This window comes from Vulpes vulpes, chromosome 2, assembly GCF_048418805.1.
Source record: "Vulpes vulpes isolate BD-2025 chromosome 2, VulVul3, whole genome shotgun sequence".
In the NCBI taxonomy this organism is placed as follows: Eukaryota; Metazoa; Chordata; class Mammalia; order Carnivora; family Canidae; genus Vulpes; species Vulpes vulpes.
In genome coordinates, this window is record NC_132781.1 from 124,062,413 (window position 1) to 124,080,829 (window position 18,417).

General features: G+C 37.0%; 1 long non-coding RNA gene across 1 annotated transcript in view; it reads right to left on the reverse strand.

The window, feature by feature from the left end:
- Positions 1–15,779, reverse strand: part of LOC140597939 (uncharacterized) — a 369,700-nt gene extending 353,921 nt beyond the window's left edge. The window contains exon 1 of the long non-coding RNA XR_012000006.1: positions 15,645–15,779. This is a non-coding gene — a long non-coding RNA (uncharacterized lncRNA). The remainder of the gene's footprint in view (positions 1–15,644) is intronic.
- Between the last annotated feature and the right edge of the window lie 2,638 nt (positions 15,780–18,417).

Consider the following 18,417-nt stretch of genomic DNA (forward strand, 5'->3'; position numbering starts at 1 on the left):
ATAAATTTGGGACTGAGCATCTTCTAACATACAGAACTTAATATACTCAGAAACAAGAGGATCACCCTCTAGAACCCCTCAGGTAGACTACATTCTCCTTCCACTACAACTTCGTCACAATCGCCATCTCCCAGTACCCCCACCCTTTTTTTCTTCTCCTTTTTTTTCTTTTTTGTGTTTCTTTTTTGTTTTCTCTCTCTTCTTCGTTAGGATTCCTGGCCTTTTATTTTTTACTACTTTGTTTTAAAATTTGTTTTTCACTTTAATGGTCCTTTTGTTTTATTTCCTTCTGATCTTTGTTTTCAATTTCTGGTCTCTAACCTCAGCAGAATCATCTAGGGTGAAATTTACTTAGGTTGTGGTTGATATTCTTGACTCAGCCCATCCATACAGCCACCTGCACTGAGCAAAATGACTAGAATGAAGAACTCACCACAAAAGAAAGAGTCAGAAACAATACTCTCTGCCACAGAGTTACAGAAATTGGATTACAATTCGATGTCAGAAAGCCAATTCAGAAGCACAATTATAAAGGTACTGGTGGTTCTGAAAAAAGCATAAAGGATTCAAGAGACTTCATGACTGCAGAATTTAGATCTAATCAGGCCAAAACTAAAAAATCAATTAAATGAGATGCAACCCAAACTGGAGGTCCTAACAACTAGGGTCAATGAGGTAGAAAAAAGAGTGAGTGACAAAGAAGACAAGTTGATGGCAAGGAAGGAAACTGAATAAAAAAGAGAAAAGCAATTAAAAGACCAAGAGGAAAAGTTAAGGAAAATAAATGAGAGCCTCAGAAGGAAAAATCTACATATAACTGGGGTTTCAGAGGGCACCGAGAAGGCCAGAAGGCCAGAAAACGTATTTGAACAAATCATAGCTGAGAACTTCCCTAATCTGGGGAGGGAAACAGGCATTCAGATTCATTTGGGGAATATAAATAATAGTGAAAGGGAATATAAAGGAAGGGAGAAGAAATGAGTGGGAAATATCAGGAAGGGAGACAGAACATAAAGACTCCTAACTCTGGGAAACGAACTAGGGGTGGTGGAAGGGGAGGAGGGCGGGGGGTGGGGGGGAATGGGTGACAGGCACTGAGGGAGACACTTGACGGGATGAGCACTGGGTGTTATTCTGTATGTTGGTAAATTGAACACCAATAAAAATTAATTTATTAAAAAAAAAAAGATCCAGGAGATAGAGAGGTCCCCACCCCCCTGGGGGGCAAATCAATAGAAAAAACCATTCAACAACTCGACATTTAATAGTGAAACTTGCAAATTCCAAAGAGAAAGAGAAAAATCCTTAAAGCAGCAAGAGACAAGAAATCCCTGACTTTTATGGGGAGGAGTATTAGGGTAACAGCAGACCTCTCCACAGAGACCTGGCAGGCCAGAAAGGGCTGGCAGGATATATTCAGGGTCCTAAATGAGAAGAACTTGCAGCCAAGAATACTTTATCCAGCAAGGCTCTCATTCAGAATAGAAGGAGAGATAAAGAACTTCCAAGATAGGCAGAAACTGAAAGAATATGTGACCACCAAACCAGCTCGGCAAAAAATATTAAGGGGAACTCTGTAAAAAAAAGAGGAAGCCCAAAGAAACAATTCACAAAAACAAGGACTGAATAAGGTATTACGATGACACTAAATTCATATCTTTCAATAGTAACTCTGAACGTGAATGGGCTAAATGATCCCATCAAAAGATGCAGGGTGTCACACTGGATAAAAAAGCAAGGCCCATCTATTTGCTGTCTACAAGAGACTCATTTTAGATGTAAGGTCACCTACAGCCTGAAAATGAAAGGTTGGAGAACCATTTACCATTCAAATGGTCCTTAAAAGAAAGATGGGGTAGCAATCCTCATATCAGATAGATTAAAGTTTATCCCAAAGACTGTAGTAAGAGATGAAGAGGGACACTATATCATACTTAAAGGATCTATCCAACAAGAGGACCTAAGAATCATAAATATTTATGCCTCTAATGTGGGAGCTGTCAAATATATCAATCAATTAATAACCAAAGGAAAGACATACTTAGATAATAATGCATTAATACTGGGAGACTTCAACATGGCACTTTCTGCAAACGACAGATATTCTAAGGACAACATCTCCAAAGAAACAAGAGCTTTATTTGATACACTGGACCAGATGGAATTCACAGATATTTACCGAATTTTACATCCAAATGCAACTGAATACACATTTTTCTCAAGTGCACATGAACTTTCTCCAGAGTAGACGACATACTGGGTCACAAATCAGGTCTCAACAAATACCAAAAGATTGTGATTGTCCCCTGCATATTTTCAGACCACAATGCTTTGAAACTTGAACTCAATCACAAGAAGAAATTTGGAAGAAACTCTAACACATGGAGGTTAAACAGCATCCTGCTAAAAGATGAAAAGGTCAACCAGGAAATTAGAGAAGAATTAAAAAATTCATGGAAACTAATGAAAATGAAGATACAACAATTCAAAATCTTTGGGATACAACAAAAGCAGTCCTAAGAAGGAAATACATCATAATATAAGCATCCCTCAAAAAACTGGAAAAAACTCAAATACACAAGCTAACCTCACACCTAAAGGAACTGGAGAAAGAACAGCAAATAAAACCTATACCAAGCAGAAGAAGAGAGTTAATAAAGATTTGAGCAAGTTCAATGAAATAGAGACCAGAAGAACTGTAGAACAGATCAACAAAGCCAGGAGTTGGTTCTTAGAAAGAATTAATAAGATAGATAAACCATTAGTCAGCCTTATTAAAAAAGAAAAAAGACTCAAGTTAATAAAAATCATGAATGAAAAAGGAGAGATCACAACCAATACCAAGGAAATACAAACTATTTTAAAAACATATTATGAGCAGCTATACACCAATAAATTAGGCAATCGAGAAGAAATGGATGCATTTCTGGAAAACAACACACTACCAAAACTGGAACAGGAAGAAATAGAAAACCTGAACAGGCCAATAACCAGGGAGGAAATTGAAGCAGTCATCAAAAACCTCCCAAGACACAAAAGTCCAGGGTCAGATGGCTTCCCAGGGGAATTCTATCGAACGTTTAAAAAAAGAAAAAATACCTGTTCTACTAAAGCTGTTCCAAAAGATAGACAGGAATGGAATACTTCCAGACTCATTCTTTGAGGCCAGCATCACCTTAATTCCAAAACCAGACAAAGACCCTAGCAAAAAGGAGAATTATAGACCAATATCCCTGATGAACACAGATGCCAAAATTCTCAACAAGATACTAGCCAATAGGATCCAACAATACATTAAGAAGATTATTCACCATGACCAAGTGGGATGTATCCCCGGGATGCAAGGCTGGTTCAACATTCGTAAAAAAATCAATGTGATAAATCATATCAACAAGAGAAAAAACAAGAACCGTATGATCCTCTCAATAGATGCAGAGAAAACATTTGACAAAATACAGCATCCATTCCTGATCAAAACTCTTCAGAGTGTAGGGATAGAGGGAACATTCCTCAGCATCTTAAAAGCCGTCTACGAAAAGCCCACAGCAAATATCATTCTCAGTGGGGAAACACTGGGAGCCTTTCCCCCAAGATCAGGAACATGACAGGAATGCCCACTCTCACCACTGCTATTCAACATACTACTAGAAGTCCTAGGCTCAGCAATCAGGCAACAAAAAGAAATAAAAGGCATTCAAATTGGCAAAGAAGAAACCAAACTCTCCCTCTTCACAGATGACATGATACTGTAGGTAGAAAACCCAAAAGCCTCCACCCCAAGATTGCTAGAACTCATACAGCAATTTGGCAGTGTGGCAGAATACAAAATCAATGCCCAGAAATCAGTGGCATAAGGAATCAATCCCATTTATAACTGCACCCAAAAGCATAAGATACCTAGGAATACACCTAACCAAAGAGGTAAAGGATCTGTACCCTAAAAACTGGAGAACACTTCTGAAAGAACTTGAGGAAGACACATAGAGATGGAAAAATTCCATGCTTATGGATTAGAAGAGTTTATATTGTGAAAATGTCAATGTTACCCACAGCAATTTACACATTTAATGCAATCCCTATCAAAATGCCATAGACTTTCTTCAGAGAGTTGGAACAAATCATCTTAAGATCTGTGTGGAATCAGAAAATGTCCCAAATAGCCAGGGGAATATTGAAAAAGAAAACCAAAGCCAGGGGCATCACAATGCCAGATTTCAGGTTGTACTGCAAAGCTGTGATCATCAAGACAGTGTGGTACTGGCACAAAAACAGACACATAGATCAATGAAACAGAATAGAGAACCCAGAAATGGAACCTCAACTCTATGGTCAACTAATATTCGACAAAGCAGGAAAGACTATCCACTGGGAAAAGGACAGTCTCTTCAATAAATGGTGCTGGGAAAATAGGACAGCCACACGCAGAAGAATGGAACTAGACCATTCTCTTACACCATACACAAAGATAAACTCAAAATGGATGAAAGATCAAAATGTGAGACAGGATCTCATCAAAATCCTAGAGGAGAACACATTTTTAATCTTGGCCACAGCAACTTCTTGCAAGATACATCTATGAAGGCAAGGGAAACAAAAGCAAAAATGAACTACTGGGACTTCATCAAGATAAAAAGCTTCTGCACAGCAAAAGAAACAGTCAACAAAACTAAAAGACAACCTACAGAATGGGAGAAGATATTTGCAAAAGACAAATCAGATAAAAGGCTAGTATCCAAGATCTATAAAGAACTTATTAAACTCAACAGCAAAGAAACCAAAAATCCAATCATGAAATGGGCAAAGGACATGAAAAGAAATTTCACCAAAGAAGACATAGACATAGCCAACAAGCACATGAGAAAATGCTCCACATCACTTGGCATCAGGGAAATGCAAATCAAAACCACAATGAGATACCACCTCACACCAGTGAGAATGGTGAAAATTAACAAGACAGGAAACAACAAATGTTGGAGAGGATGTGGAGAAAGGGGAACCCTCTTGCACTGTTGGTGGGGATGTGAACTGGTGCTGCCACTCTGGAAAACTGTGTGGAGGCTCCTCAAAGATTTAAAAATAGATCTGCCCTACGACCCAGCAATTGCACTTATGGGGATTTACCCCAAAGATCCAGATGGAGGGAAATGGCAGGACATCTGCACCCCGATGTTTATAGCAGCAACGTCCACAATAGCCAAACTGTGGAAGGAGCCTCAGTGTCCATCGAAAGATGATTGGATAAAGAAGATGTGGTCTATGTATACAATGGAATATTACTCAGCCATTAGAAACGACAAATACCCACCATTTGCTTCGACGTGGATGCAACTGGAGGGTATTATGCTGAGTGAAATAAGTCAATCAGAGAAGGACAAACATAGGTTTCACTCATACGGGGAATATAAAAAATAGTGAAAGTGATTAAAGGGGAAAGGAGAGAAAATGAGTAGGAAATATCAGAGAGGGTGACAGAACATGAGAGACTCCTAACTCTGGGAAACAAACAAGGGGTAGTGGAAAGGGAGGTGGGTGGGGGGATGGGGGGATGAGAACTTCAGGGGGGCACCTAACAGGATGAGTACTGGGTGTTATGCTATATGTTGGCTAGTCGAACTCCAATAAAAAAATATACAAATAATAATAATAATAAATAAAATACATATTTCACAGGATTATTATAAGACTTAGAGATCATGTATCTAAAATATCTGGCACTTATGAGATCCCTGATATTCCAAGCCAGTAGTTATCATCATCATCACCACCATCTTAATATAATTATGTAGATAATATTGTTTAATCCCCACAATATTAATAAATACTAATTGTTTTCAACAGATATGGTAACTGAGTCTTAGAGGATTTAAATCTCTTGCTCAAGATCAATTACTAAATAGTAGACTTGAGATCTACATTCCATCAGAACACACACACAACACTCAACTATCACATAATTGTTACTGTTCATGGTCTAGCATTTTCTTCATCTTTCTTACTGGATATGTCTGAAAACAGATCAGAGTAAACTCTGGAGAGCACAGCTCACTCTGTGGGTGGTATTCAGCACTATGGGAAAAGACCAGGTTTTTGGATTAAGAGGACAGGTCTGCCTCTTCCAAATTATATGACCCTAAAGACCTCTTCTGCTGAGCCTTAATATCTTCATCTGCGAAGTAAGTTTAATAATAATGACCCTATGGCATAGCTTTAAAAATCAAATATAAAAATATGTTGGACAATACTTTGTATAGTGTAAAATACTGTATAAGCATGTTTATGTTAATTGTTTTAGTTTTACTGCCATTACCAGGAGCCATGTCACAAGGAAGTCCTATAGAAGCTGCCCTACTCTGTAATAGAAAGTGAGGGAAAACATTTCTGGCTTTCTTAAAGGAAAAACCTACATCAACTTTATCCCAGTATTAATTGACAAAAGTATCCAATCCAAAGTCTTGAACCTGCATGTGCAGGATGCGATTCCAAGTCCTAGAAAAGATTAAGGAATAACAAAAAAACTGCTTAATCAATCTGTCTTGCCGAGATTAGAGAACACAGAATTAACAATGTAGGATGTAGTTGTGACTAGTCCTGTTTAATTTTGTTATTTAAACATATCGTTAAAGCCAACTCTATACGGTGTTTTCATGGCCTCACCATTACCACCAATGTTCTCTTATTTTCCTGTTATTTGATAAAACTAGAAAAAATGGATTGACTTTCCTAGGCACCAATCCTCAAAACTCTATCTTCTTGTTAATTAAAAACACAAAGCAGCTTGGAAAGTTAGGGGAGAATCATTGGACCTTAGCCAGACCTTGCAGGCCCTCCAATCGTTGAAGTATTCCTTGTGAGTCCTTCCTCCCTGAGAAGCTATACTCTGTAGAGGTGAGCAAGTACTTACACCTACTTGACCTGGTCTAACTATCAGCCTAAGTAGTACTGATGATACTGATGATATCAGCCCCCCTTGGCTGATGAAACCCAACAAGTAGTTCACATCACAGCTGGCCCCTCAAGACAGGCCTCCTGGTCCTAAAGTTAGTCTGGGGGTCAATGTGCATATTGAAACTCCTTTCTAATGCAGTACACCAGGGTGTGCATGCTGCAGAGGATGAAGTTGTAACTTAGTAAAGGGTACAATTATCTTGTAGTATTTGTGACAGGAATCTCTGCAAAAAAGTAGTCTGATAATGATAATTAATGGAATAACCTATATATTCCTCATGTGGGGCACTTGATGAAGATGCACCATCGTACAGTATATAAAACAAGGTACCACCATGCATGTTAGATGAAATATCTAGTATACTAACAGGTGTCTCATTTGTAGGAACGAAATAACGTTTTTCTGAAAAATAAGAAAAACTATGTCTGCACATAAGACCAGATGGACAGGTAAGCATCATCACCTAATGATAGACCATCAGAGAGCAGGACTATGTCCATGTTATTTAAAACTCCATCCCATGTGCTTAGTACAGTGCCTGGCATACTGCAGGCACTTTATCAAGACTATTGAATGAAGTCAATAAAATAAGTGAGTTAGCCAGAAACAGAAGCTAACATTTGGGGTTATTTACCAATTCTTGAGAATTAAATCTTTTCCCACCTGGTTTATTTAGCTTTGGTGTTTTATCCAAGTATAAACTATGCAAGAATTTACCAAGGCATAGAAAGTATTGTGGGCACAAAGTTCCAGTTGGCCTAAGGAATTGACTAAAGCAGCCCCTAAGCTAAGACACTGTGAGCTTCTCTCTCCATCCTCCTAACCAAATCCAACTTCAAGTGGCTTTGTCTACATTACAAGATCTTATTCTCACATCCACCCTTACTATCAGGATCCATTGTACCAATTTTTTTTAAGGCAATACAAATTTCAAAATAAAATTGAAAATTCCAAACTCACATTAAGATAAAAGAAATTTAACCAAGATGTTCTAAGAATTGGAATGAAATATTTAAGAATAAAGTTTAAGAATAAGCCATTTTGTTTGCAAAATGTAATATAAGCTGAACTTTTCTAGCTTAAGCTAATATTGGTGAGCTAATCCCTCATTATACAGAGTTCAGATGCTAATTAAATTAGATAATTATGATTAGGATCTATACTGCTTACCCATGATTAATTAATAATATTCTGCTAACACACTAATATGTGAATATTTAGAAAGTATTTTTGTGTAAAATGTTTATGATCATTAAAAATAATCATTTGCTATCAGATAGACTAGAGTAGATAAATAATATTTAAATGCTGATGATATAGTTCTCAAAGCCAATTCATGACTTCACCATATCCTAGCAAGCTTATGGAATTTTTTTCCTAAGCAACCAGGTAATTCCAAAACTACAGCATGTATATGATTCTCCAAGAGGGCTGATTAAAACACAAAATCTAAGACTCTACTCAAAAGACTCCCTTTAGTATGTCTGAGCAAAAGGAGCCCAAGAACATTCATTTTAAATAATCATCCCAAAAGATTCTGATTCACTAGGTTAAGGTCTAGTCCTGGGTTTCTTTTGCTGTCCATTTATTCTAGTCATAATTTTGAGAGATGATCAATTCTTAAGCGTTCTAAAATTATAGTCAGACAATTATGGAGAAAATTAATATGGGATATGTATAAAGGGGGTAGGAAGAGAGGAGTCTGGGAGAATTAACTGTTCCTTCTTAAAGAGCATGTGACTTGCATAATTTTAAAAAGAATGAAACTCTTCCTACAGAGAAATTTTGCTTTTATTTTTAGTTCCAAAATCATAGTTTTATTTGAGGTTGGGAAAGAATATTTTACCCACCAAAGGACTGAAGAGCTTTGGGAAAGACCATCAAGTATTTATTGGTATAATATATAAAACAGAAGATTTCTGTTATATGTATAAAAGAGTAGATTTCTAATAAACATTTGTTGAATAAAATGAACAAATGCCTTAAAGAATAACTATAGTTGCTCACGAGATGAAATGTATTTTATAGATCTTAGAATTTTCCATTCAACAAAGTTGTCTCATAACATAATTCTGGGATCCATTCTGTGAAATTGTATTAATGTTGACAATATATCTATTTTAAGTTTTTAGCCAGTACTGTTTTCATTCTAAGTAGTGGAAACCCTAATTGAGAGTCATTAGCACAAAAAGCAATAATAATAATAATAATAATAATAATAATAAAAAGACAATAGAATCAGAGATTTACAAAAATGAGAAGACCAACAGATTTTTTTTTTTTACTTCAGGTACAGCTAGATCCAGGAGCACAAAAGATTTTTTTCATTTTTATTTTTTCAATATTCTAGCCCTCCCATCTCTCTACTCTGCTTTTATGTTTCCTCCACTCTCAAGAAAGTTTCCTTTCCATTGTGAAAAAAGTCTGCCATTAGCACCAAAATTGGATCTATCCTACTAATACTTTGAGCAGTAGGAATAAAACAAACTACTTCTATTCCAATAGCTCAAGCAAACTTCCCTCCAATGAGCCCTGATTGGACCTGATTAATGTGACTTAGGCCACACTTCCATCACTGAATCAATCACTTTGGCCAAGGACACAAGCTTAGGCATGAGACACAACTACCCCTAGACTCATAACATGGCTAACCACACGAGAACAACATGAATTAAGAATGGAGGAATGAGGGACCCCTGGGTGGCACAGCGGTTTGGCGCCTGCCTTTGGCCCAGGGCGCGATCCTGGAGACCCGGGATCGAATCCCACGTCAGGCTCCTGGTGCTTCTCCCTCTGCCTGTGTCTCTGCCTCTCTCTCTCTCTCTGTGTGACTATCGTAAATAAATAAAAAATTAAAAAATGTTAAAAAAAAAAAGAATGGAGGAATGGTAGTTCTCAAAGTGAAATTAAAGCAAGATTCACTGTATCAAAGTCTACTAGAGATATTGTCAAACCAAAGCCCTACCGAACCAAGGGAAATGGGCTTTAAAGAAAAATTCATGTGAAAATAAGTACCTTCTTTATGGCATTCCTGGGTGAGGCATGTATAAATATACCTTTGTAATTTAAAAAAGAAGACAACAGTAGCAAAATACATTTGAAATTTTAAGGTAAGAACATTCCGTTTGGGTTCTTTGTGGTCCTACATTGAGATAGGATAGAGCTTCATACAATTTTACAGTAAGAAGGACCTTAAAGACCACTTATTCTCCTTAACTGGGATGCAGATGAAAAAATAAAAAATTTCAGGATTTGGTTCCTTTCTACATGTCCATTTCCCATCTCTCCGCCTTGAATCCCTTCCTTTACTGTCTAGCCCACAACTGTCCAATGCAGTAGCCATGTGGCTACTGAGCACTTGAAATAGAGCTAGTTCAAACAGAGATGTGCTGTACATAGAAAATACACAGAGAATTTCAAAGACATAGTGTAAGAAAAGTCACACAAACTGTCTCGGTATTTTATAGATTACACGTTAAAGTGATAATACCTGGGACATACTGGGCTAAATAAAATATGTTAATTTCATCTATTTCTTTCTACTTTTTTAATGTGACTGCTACATAATTTGAAATCATATAGTCTCATTTGCCTATATGACTTATATATGTGGTTCATGTTAGGTTGGGGGGGTCGGCACCATCTTCTCACATGGTTTTTTAGTACCTAGAGTGTGCCATCCTCCCTCTCATCTCATGGTTACCACACGTATTGGGATGGCTGCCTTGGGACACTTGTGCTTCCCATTCCTCCTCAAGTCCCAGGATAAGGTATCCTATCAGGAAGACTTTCCCTGACTGTTCAGTCCCCTTGTTTGTTTTCTCACAGTTCCTTGTCATCACATTCCTCACTGCACTGTTACCATCTATGTAACTACCTGCCTTCCAAGTTCTTTGAGTTCAAGGCACCATGTTTTCCTTGTTCACAACTGTATCCTGAACACTGAGCCTGGCACATAGTAAGGATTTGGTAAGTTGTTACTGGACTAATGCTAAAGAACTGAGGTTAAGTTACTCTCATAATTGTACAGAAACTTGTCCCCCCTCTCCTTCCAGGAATAAGAACTGTAGCCCATATACAAAGTTTCTAGAACTCATGATCCTTTTCTTCACTCCTAAATGGCAAGAGCAGTTCTTTTGTTTTTTTTTTTTTTCCTTATAGGTGACACAATAGAGGGGTTTTGTTGCTAGAGACTCTAGACTCTCTTCTGTTGCAATCACAATAGCAGGTTGCAGAGCTAATGGATACTTCAATCAAAAGGCTTGTGATCTAAGCATCAAGACAAGCAGCTATCATAACATTTAAAACACACTCTATATTTACTTTCCATCTTTTTAATTATAAAATCAATCGAGTGTTAATGATTTAAGCATTAGCTTGCTCACTGGGAATTCCCAAACTCCTCTTTTTGAGGCATAAATTTCTAAGTTGCTCAATTTACCCAATTTGTCAGAACAATTTCCATTAGAAAATATGAATATTTAATGAAAAGAAAACTGACACAAGCCACTTCCCTTAAACATCTAATGACTTACTGGAATAAATGAAATATATTAATGAATTATTTCATTTACTATTTCCATCATGTAACAATCATCTGCAGATGTCTCTGAACATTGTCCCTTGCTTTGAATTAGAACTGGGTTTTTGTTGTAATGTGTTGATTTGGTTGTGGATTTTTGCTTGTTTATTGGCAATAACATAAATAATAATAATTATAATAATTTATTGGACACCAACAATATACCGTTTTTGTAGATGTTAATCATCACAAAAATATTTTAAAGTTTTCTCAACCTCTGTTGCAATGTTTATTCACACCAGACCTATTGTGAATGACATAAATTAAATATATGTGTGTATTTGTAAGAGATTAATTTATGTATCATTATATTCTCTGCATTTTGTAGCTTAAAAAGTGTCTTCACAAGTTTTATCTTACTGACCCTTAATGGAAGTTATCATTTTTCCTAGCTTACAGGTGCATTAACCCAGAATTGGAGAGGTAACATGCTTGCCTAAGTGCCAGAACCAAAACTCAGTGCAAGATTTGAAGTTTACTCTCTTTACCCAAAACCTTCCTGATATCTGGTATATTTTAAAAAGAATTTGCTTTCACAAATTTTATAATTTCATCTCGATTTTATTATTTGCCTTTCTCATTCAACTCAGAGTGCTTGGCAAATAGTAAGTACTCATTAAATGTTAGCTATATTATTATCCTTTCCTTTAAAGTGAGTTACTAAATAGAAATGGTAGTTTTTTAAAAGCTGGATTCTATTGCACTGAGATTTCATTGTATTATTGTCTTTTTAAGGCACGTAACTAGATTTCTTATTCCATGGCTCCAAATTTATATTGTCTGCCTCTCTATGGTTCTATGATCCTCTAAGGCAAAAGGCAAATTCTTCAAGTAATGTCAATAGCAGAGGTCTCTTAGAATTGTCATAATTTAAAGCCCAATTGTCTCACTGAAGCTTCTATAATGGTGCCAATTAGTACAAATTCTTCTTTCTGGGCCAATGGGAGGGCAAATTTCATACTCTTTGGTTTCTAATTTCCTTCCCTTTCCATTTTTAACTCTTCTCTTTCCACAAGAGTGCTTACAACCCACTTTCAGAATCCTCTAAGAACTTCCTTAACCCTTCAATTCTTGACAATGTCCTCAGAATTGAACAATAGAGGCCCTGAAATAAGCATTTTCCATCTATAGAAAAGACCACCTCCGTGTTGTTTTTTTTTCATTTTCCCTGAAAACATTGTGTGTTTGTTTGTTCATGTAGATTTAAGTGGGTCCTAATAATGGTACTCTAACCAGAGAATTTGATCTTCTGGCCCAGGTTAGATGTACATTAACCCTACAGTGACAATCTGGTTTGACCAAAAAGAAACAAGGTTCTCTGAGTGGAAGCAAAGCAGAGAAATCAGAGACAAAGAGGGAAGACAAAGAGCAAATAGGACCAGAAAGCTTATGTTTGGTTTTAGAATCTTCTCCTTTCTTCAATGAATGTTAAACTATCTGATGTGTGCAAAATATCATCAGAAGAGTCTTTACTATCTTGAGTTGTATAGCATAGTGTTTTAGAAATAAAACTCTATTGCTTAGTTTGTCACCGCTAGCTATAATGGGCTGGTTTGCTAGCACTAGTTTAGGTTTGTAACACTCATTTAGTGTAGGAACTATTAGTTTGTTACAGCCAGCATTAGTCACTTTGTTACAGCTAGTTTGTTACCACTTAACCATAGCAGTTAGCATATTACTGCCAAAACAAACTGTAACACTTCACTTGGCTATTCATAATAAACATTTATTTCTGGCCTACTAAAATTCAAAACCAGTTTTTCTCATCTGCAGGCAGTTCTCCTTTGTGGAAATGGAGATTCTGAGTACTGGACTCACTACCTCCTGAGCCATACTGCTCACTGTGGGTTAGACCAAATCACATGGTCACACCTATAGCAAGGCTGGTATGTAGTCTGTTTATGTGTCAAAGAAACACACACACAAAGAAAAGCCAAAACCAAACACCACAAACAAACAAACAGATTTGGGGAACAGTTAGAGAGTTTCTGCTACAGGGATGCCTGAGTGGCTCAGTGGTTGAGCATCTGCCTTCAGTTCAGAGTGTGATCCCAGGGTCCTGGGATTGAGTCCCACATTAGCTCCCTGCAGGGAGCCTCCTTCTCCCTCTGCCTGTGTCTCTGCCTCTCTCTATGTGTCTCTCATGAATAAATAATCTTTAAAAAAAAAAAAAAAGTTTCTGCTACAAACTTTTCAAGCAAACCTTGATTTGAAACCTGGCCCAACTGACCATGTGATGAGGAACAAGTAACAAACTATCTTGTAAAGTGAGGATTATAATACTTCTAGGTGGTTGGTATGAAGATAAATGATATGATAATAACAAATTTGTAATATTTCTGAAGTGCCAGGTAACACCCCAGCCTTTCCACACAATTTCATATAATTTTCACAATCCACAATCCACAATGTACTATTATCATCTCTATTTTATAGACCAAGATTATACTAAATGAAGGACAGAAAGAGCCAACAGTTGTTCATGGCCCCCTGTAACCATATCCTATATAACGTGACTTTACAGTAATTCTCATAGAAAGATGGAACCCCTACCTGATGAATCTGGTTTGTTCTTGTGACTTGCTTTAGCCAATAAAACGTAGCAAAAGTGACACTGACAATTCTGAGCCATGACGATCAGCTGTTGTAGAGGTCCACAACCACCATGTGGACAAGTCCAGGCTTGCACAGTGGAGGAAGACAGACTATGTATACAAGAGCTATCTCAGGTGAAGCTATCTTAGACGGCTCCATCCACCTAGCTGACTTGTCAGTTCAACACAGACACCTAAGCTAGCAAACTGAAACCAGCCTAGCCTACCCCAGACCAGAATAACAACTCAATCAATGCACAGGCTTATGAGCTTAATAAATTCTGTTTCGTCTACTTTCATATGGATTATTACACAACATTATTTGTGGTAATAAATAATAAAGGCAAGAAGTTGCATTATCAGCTTAAGGTCACATATCTACTAAGCAATAGAGCCAGGAGTGGAACCATAAGGGGTATGGAATCTAAAACTCATGTCCTTATCTACTACAATATGCTAAGATAATTATCTTGTCAAACTGGTTGCTCAACAGATAAAAGCCATTAATACTGTGCTCTGTTATTAAATTCTACAATCCAGGGCAAACTAGTATTTGCCTTGTCAATGTCAGTTGCTCACATTGTTTCTCCAGAACTAGCATTGTACCTGACATGTAATATGTTTTCAGTAAATATTTATTGAATGAAGTACTGAAAGTTGCATACTCCAATAAATCCGCAAAAAGCTTGCCCTTGAGGAGCGAAGAGTCTAAAAGGGAAGACCAAACAGACATAAATAATGGTAACACAAGATAGAAAGGGTTAAACACCACAGGCAAAGAATCATTAGAACATTCCTGAAATTCAAAAATAGGAGAAATTAGTTATTGCAAGAGAGGTAGTAAAATATTTCATGGAGAGGATCATGTTTGATTACTATCTTCAGCACACAGACTTTGAATATACAAAGATTCTAAGCATGGGGCATTCCAAGCATGGCAATGTGAAGAAGGCTTGAAGTAAGAAACAATAATATGAACACAAGGAAACAGTGCATGGTTTCCACTGGGTGAAAAATAAATTCAGACTATGCACCAAAGATTTCATGGGATCAAAGAGCCCACCTGGCAATAGACTGACAATTAGCTGTGTCTGGTTTCTAACTCCTACCACTTAATTCATTTCTTTCTTATTCAGTCACTGATTCTTACTTTTATTCATTTTTCCATTCTTTCAGCATTGTTTACCTAAGAACACATCTAAGTACCATTTTGAAAGAAGGGGTATTTTCATCCACTATTTTACAACAGAGTCTAAAATTTTAAAAGGCAAGGGCCCACTTTTACTCTTTGATTTTTTAAAGCACATATCACAAAAACGGTTCTCAAATGTAAGCTGAACATGCAAAGACACAAAAACAGCAATAGGATTTAAATTAATTTATAATTTGATTTAGTAAACTGGCCCCTTTTCCCCCCATAAGGTGCTCAGTTAATATTCACTATTAGTTACCTCTATAAAACTTAATTCTATTTCTCATTAGAAAATCTATACATTAGTGGGAATCTTTTATACCCACTTACTCTCCTGGGCATCAGGCTGAAGGAGTTGTCCAGGATGTGATCCTTGTCCTCTCAAGCATACAGAGATAAGTGCTAATGAGTCTTCTAGGCTCTGAGGGTCCCAAAGTGAATGACACAGAGAAGGCCCTTCTTCTCAGAGTGCTTCCAGACCAGAAGGAGAATACCTACAGTAAAGAAAAATATAATTTCAAAAACCTTAAGACAATTCCTAAAAATAATACATGCCACAAGATAATAAAACAAATGCAATAGAATGAGAATTGAGTCTTACTTGGAGGTAAGTGCTTTAAAAAACTTAAAAAAAGATGCTGGCATACTAGCCAGTCAGAGATTAAAGCCCAAAGCTAGCCACACACTCCGCTCAGACCATCTCACTCAAAACGTTTCCAGAATGAGTATGCAGAGAATGAGTTTGCTCTGTTAACCACAAATTATCCTTGGCTGTCAACCCCAAATTGGAGCCCACCCCTAACTGGCTTCTCTTCTCCAGCTCTATGTCATGCTGTCAAGTTCTTGGCACCCCTAGATGCCTGTGCTAAAATGGCAATCGTAACCACTGCAATCCACCCACCCTTCCACCCGCCACATGTCTGTCCCTGACCAGTGTCTCCTTAGCACCTCAAAGCCATCAGCCAGCACGCTTTTGTCCATGAATGTAAGATAGGATGTGATCACCCTCCCGCCACATCAAATTGTTTGTAGTTATCACCCCAGGAAACAATTTGTTGATCAAGACAAAAGAAAAGAATTTCATTTAGGAGTTTTGTATTATTAAAAAAAAAAAAAGGAGTTTTGTATTAAATGCCTACTGCGATCTTAATTGAAATTTGTATGTTATGGGTGAAAAATTATCTATATAGATCTATCTCTGCCTGTAACAAGGACATAGAAACATGTGCTTTACTTTCAGACACACTTCCAACTCTCCTCTCTCCTTCTTTGTCACTGATCCCGATTTTAGAGTGGAAATAAAGGCAGTCATGTTCCTTTCTATGTGAAGTCCCTGATTGTTTTCACCTAGAAATTGGTCGAGGTGACTAGTTAAAGCACAGGGCCAAAGAGCCAATAATTTCATTAAAGAGGACAGAGCCAATTCAAAATCAAGATGGTAACATTTTCCCAGAACCCTTAGATTAGGTGTTCCTTCTACTCATTTCCATAAGTGGCTATACTTTTGTTATGATAGCATTTATGACACTTAATTGTTACAATTTATTTAAAGGCTATCTTTTCCATTAGAGTATTAAGTCAGTAAGGCTAAGAATTATACTGATCTTGCTCATCACATTACCCTCAGGGTCTAGCCAGTGCTGGAAAGCTTATATTCATAATTTGTTGAATTAGTAAGTAAGTGAAGCAACTCCTCAGAAACACTTTTTCAATCTAAAACAAATTCGGGCAATGAGCCTCGTGCCCTTAAAATCTTCCTGCCAGTCACAACTCTGAATGTCACATACCTCATCCTACAGCAAGAACATTAGTTCCATCTTGGTGCATTTTCCTTTAAAAGAGCTCATGATGAAAATTTGTTGGAGGTACATATACAATGTAAAGTGGTATATATGGAAAACTATATGCACGAGTAGGATTATATCTTCTGCTGCTCCATTCATAGTTGTATTTCCCACCAGTCATAGTCAGTACTAGCTTTTCAGCGGAGCGACCCCCACAAAGAGTACAAGATTTTCTCTATAAGTAAAGGACTCACCAAGGGTCTAGGAATCCACAGAGTTACACAGGCTAGGAACTACCTAATCCTAAGAGCACTACTCACTTTCTAGATGTCATCAATTTCTCTATTAGGACAATTTTAAGACTGATGTGAGCAGTATCTGTTGTAACAAAAACACCAAAAACATCAATTTTCCAATAGATGGAAATAAGTGTCATGAGCCACTCTATGAATTTGTGTACCACAGATATCTTTTGAACAATTTTTTTTTATTTTATTAGGCAAAGTAAGTTTCTTTTCACTCCAAGTAAGAAATTCCACCTGGTTTATTAAATATCACCATTAGCTATTTAATTCAGCTTCCAAAAAAAAAAAAATAGTGTCAGGTTTTCCAATTAGCATCCAACAATAGCAAGCCCTGTTCATTTTAATAATAGTGATAGTATTATTCAAATTAAAAATACTTGTATCCTGTATTTGCACATTTTACATATATAATCTCATGTAAGATTCACAATAACTTTGAGAAATAGATAGTGAGGTTATCGCCATTGTACAGGAGAGGAAACAGATAGTCTGATGAAAATTACTTTCCCAAGAGCCACAGGCAGTATGAGGTAGAGGTGGGATTATGCGATGCCCAGCATTCTTTCCTGCCCCAACAAAGCTCTTCCTCTTAAACCTGAAAGCCACCGATTACTGACTACTCAACCTGAAAGAGAGCAGGGATCACATGTACCATCACCTTACTCTCAATATTGATACACCATGATTGTCCCTAATAATCACCAGGTTACCAAGCAACCAGCTGCAAGATGAATAGTACAGTGAGAAATGAAATGATTAGGCAGAGAATTAAGTGATCCATTTTACCTTCAGAATTATGCCTCAGACCTTATTCTCTTCCATTAGCTTTCTTTCAGTAACACGATAGTGTTATTTTCTCAATACTGGGACAGATTATATTTCCACTGCAACCCCCCCAAAAAAATCCCATTATTTTAATGACATCAAATCTTCCTAAATCAGGACCAACTTTGTGCAAGATCTGATGTGAGTGCTTATACTGGAGGATCTGTTCAAATTTTTATAAATGATGCC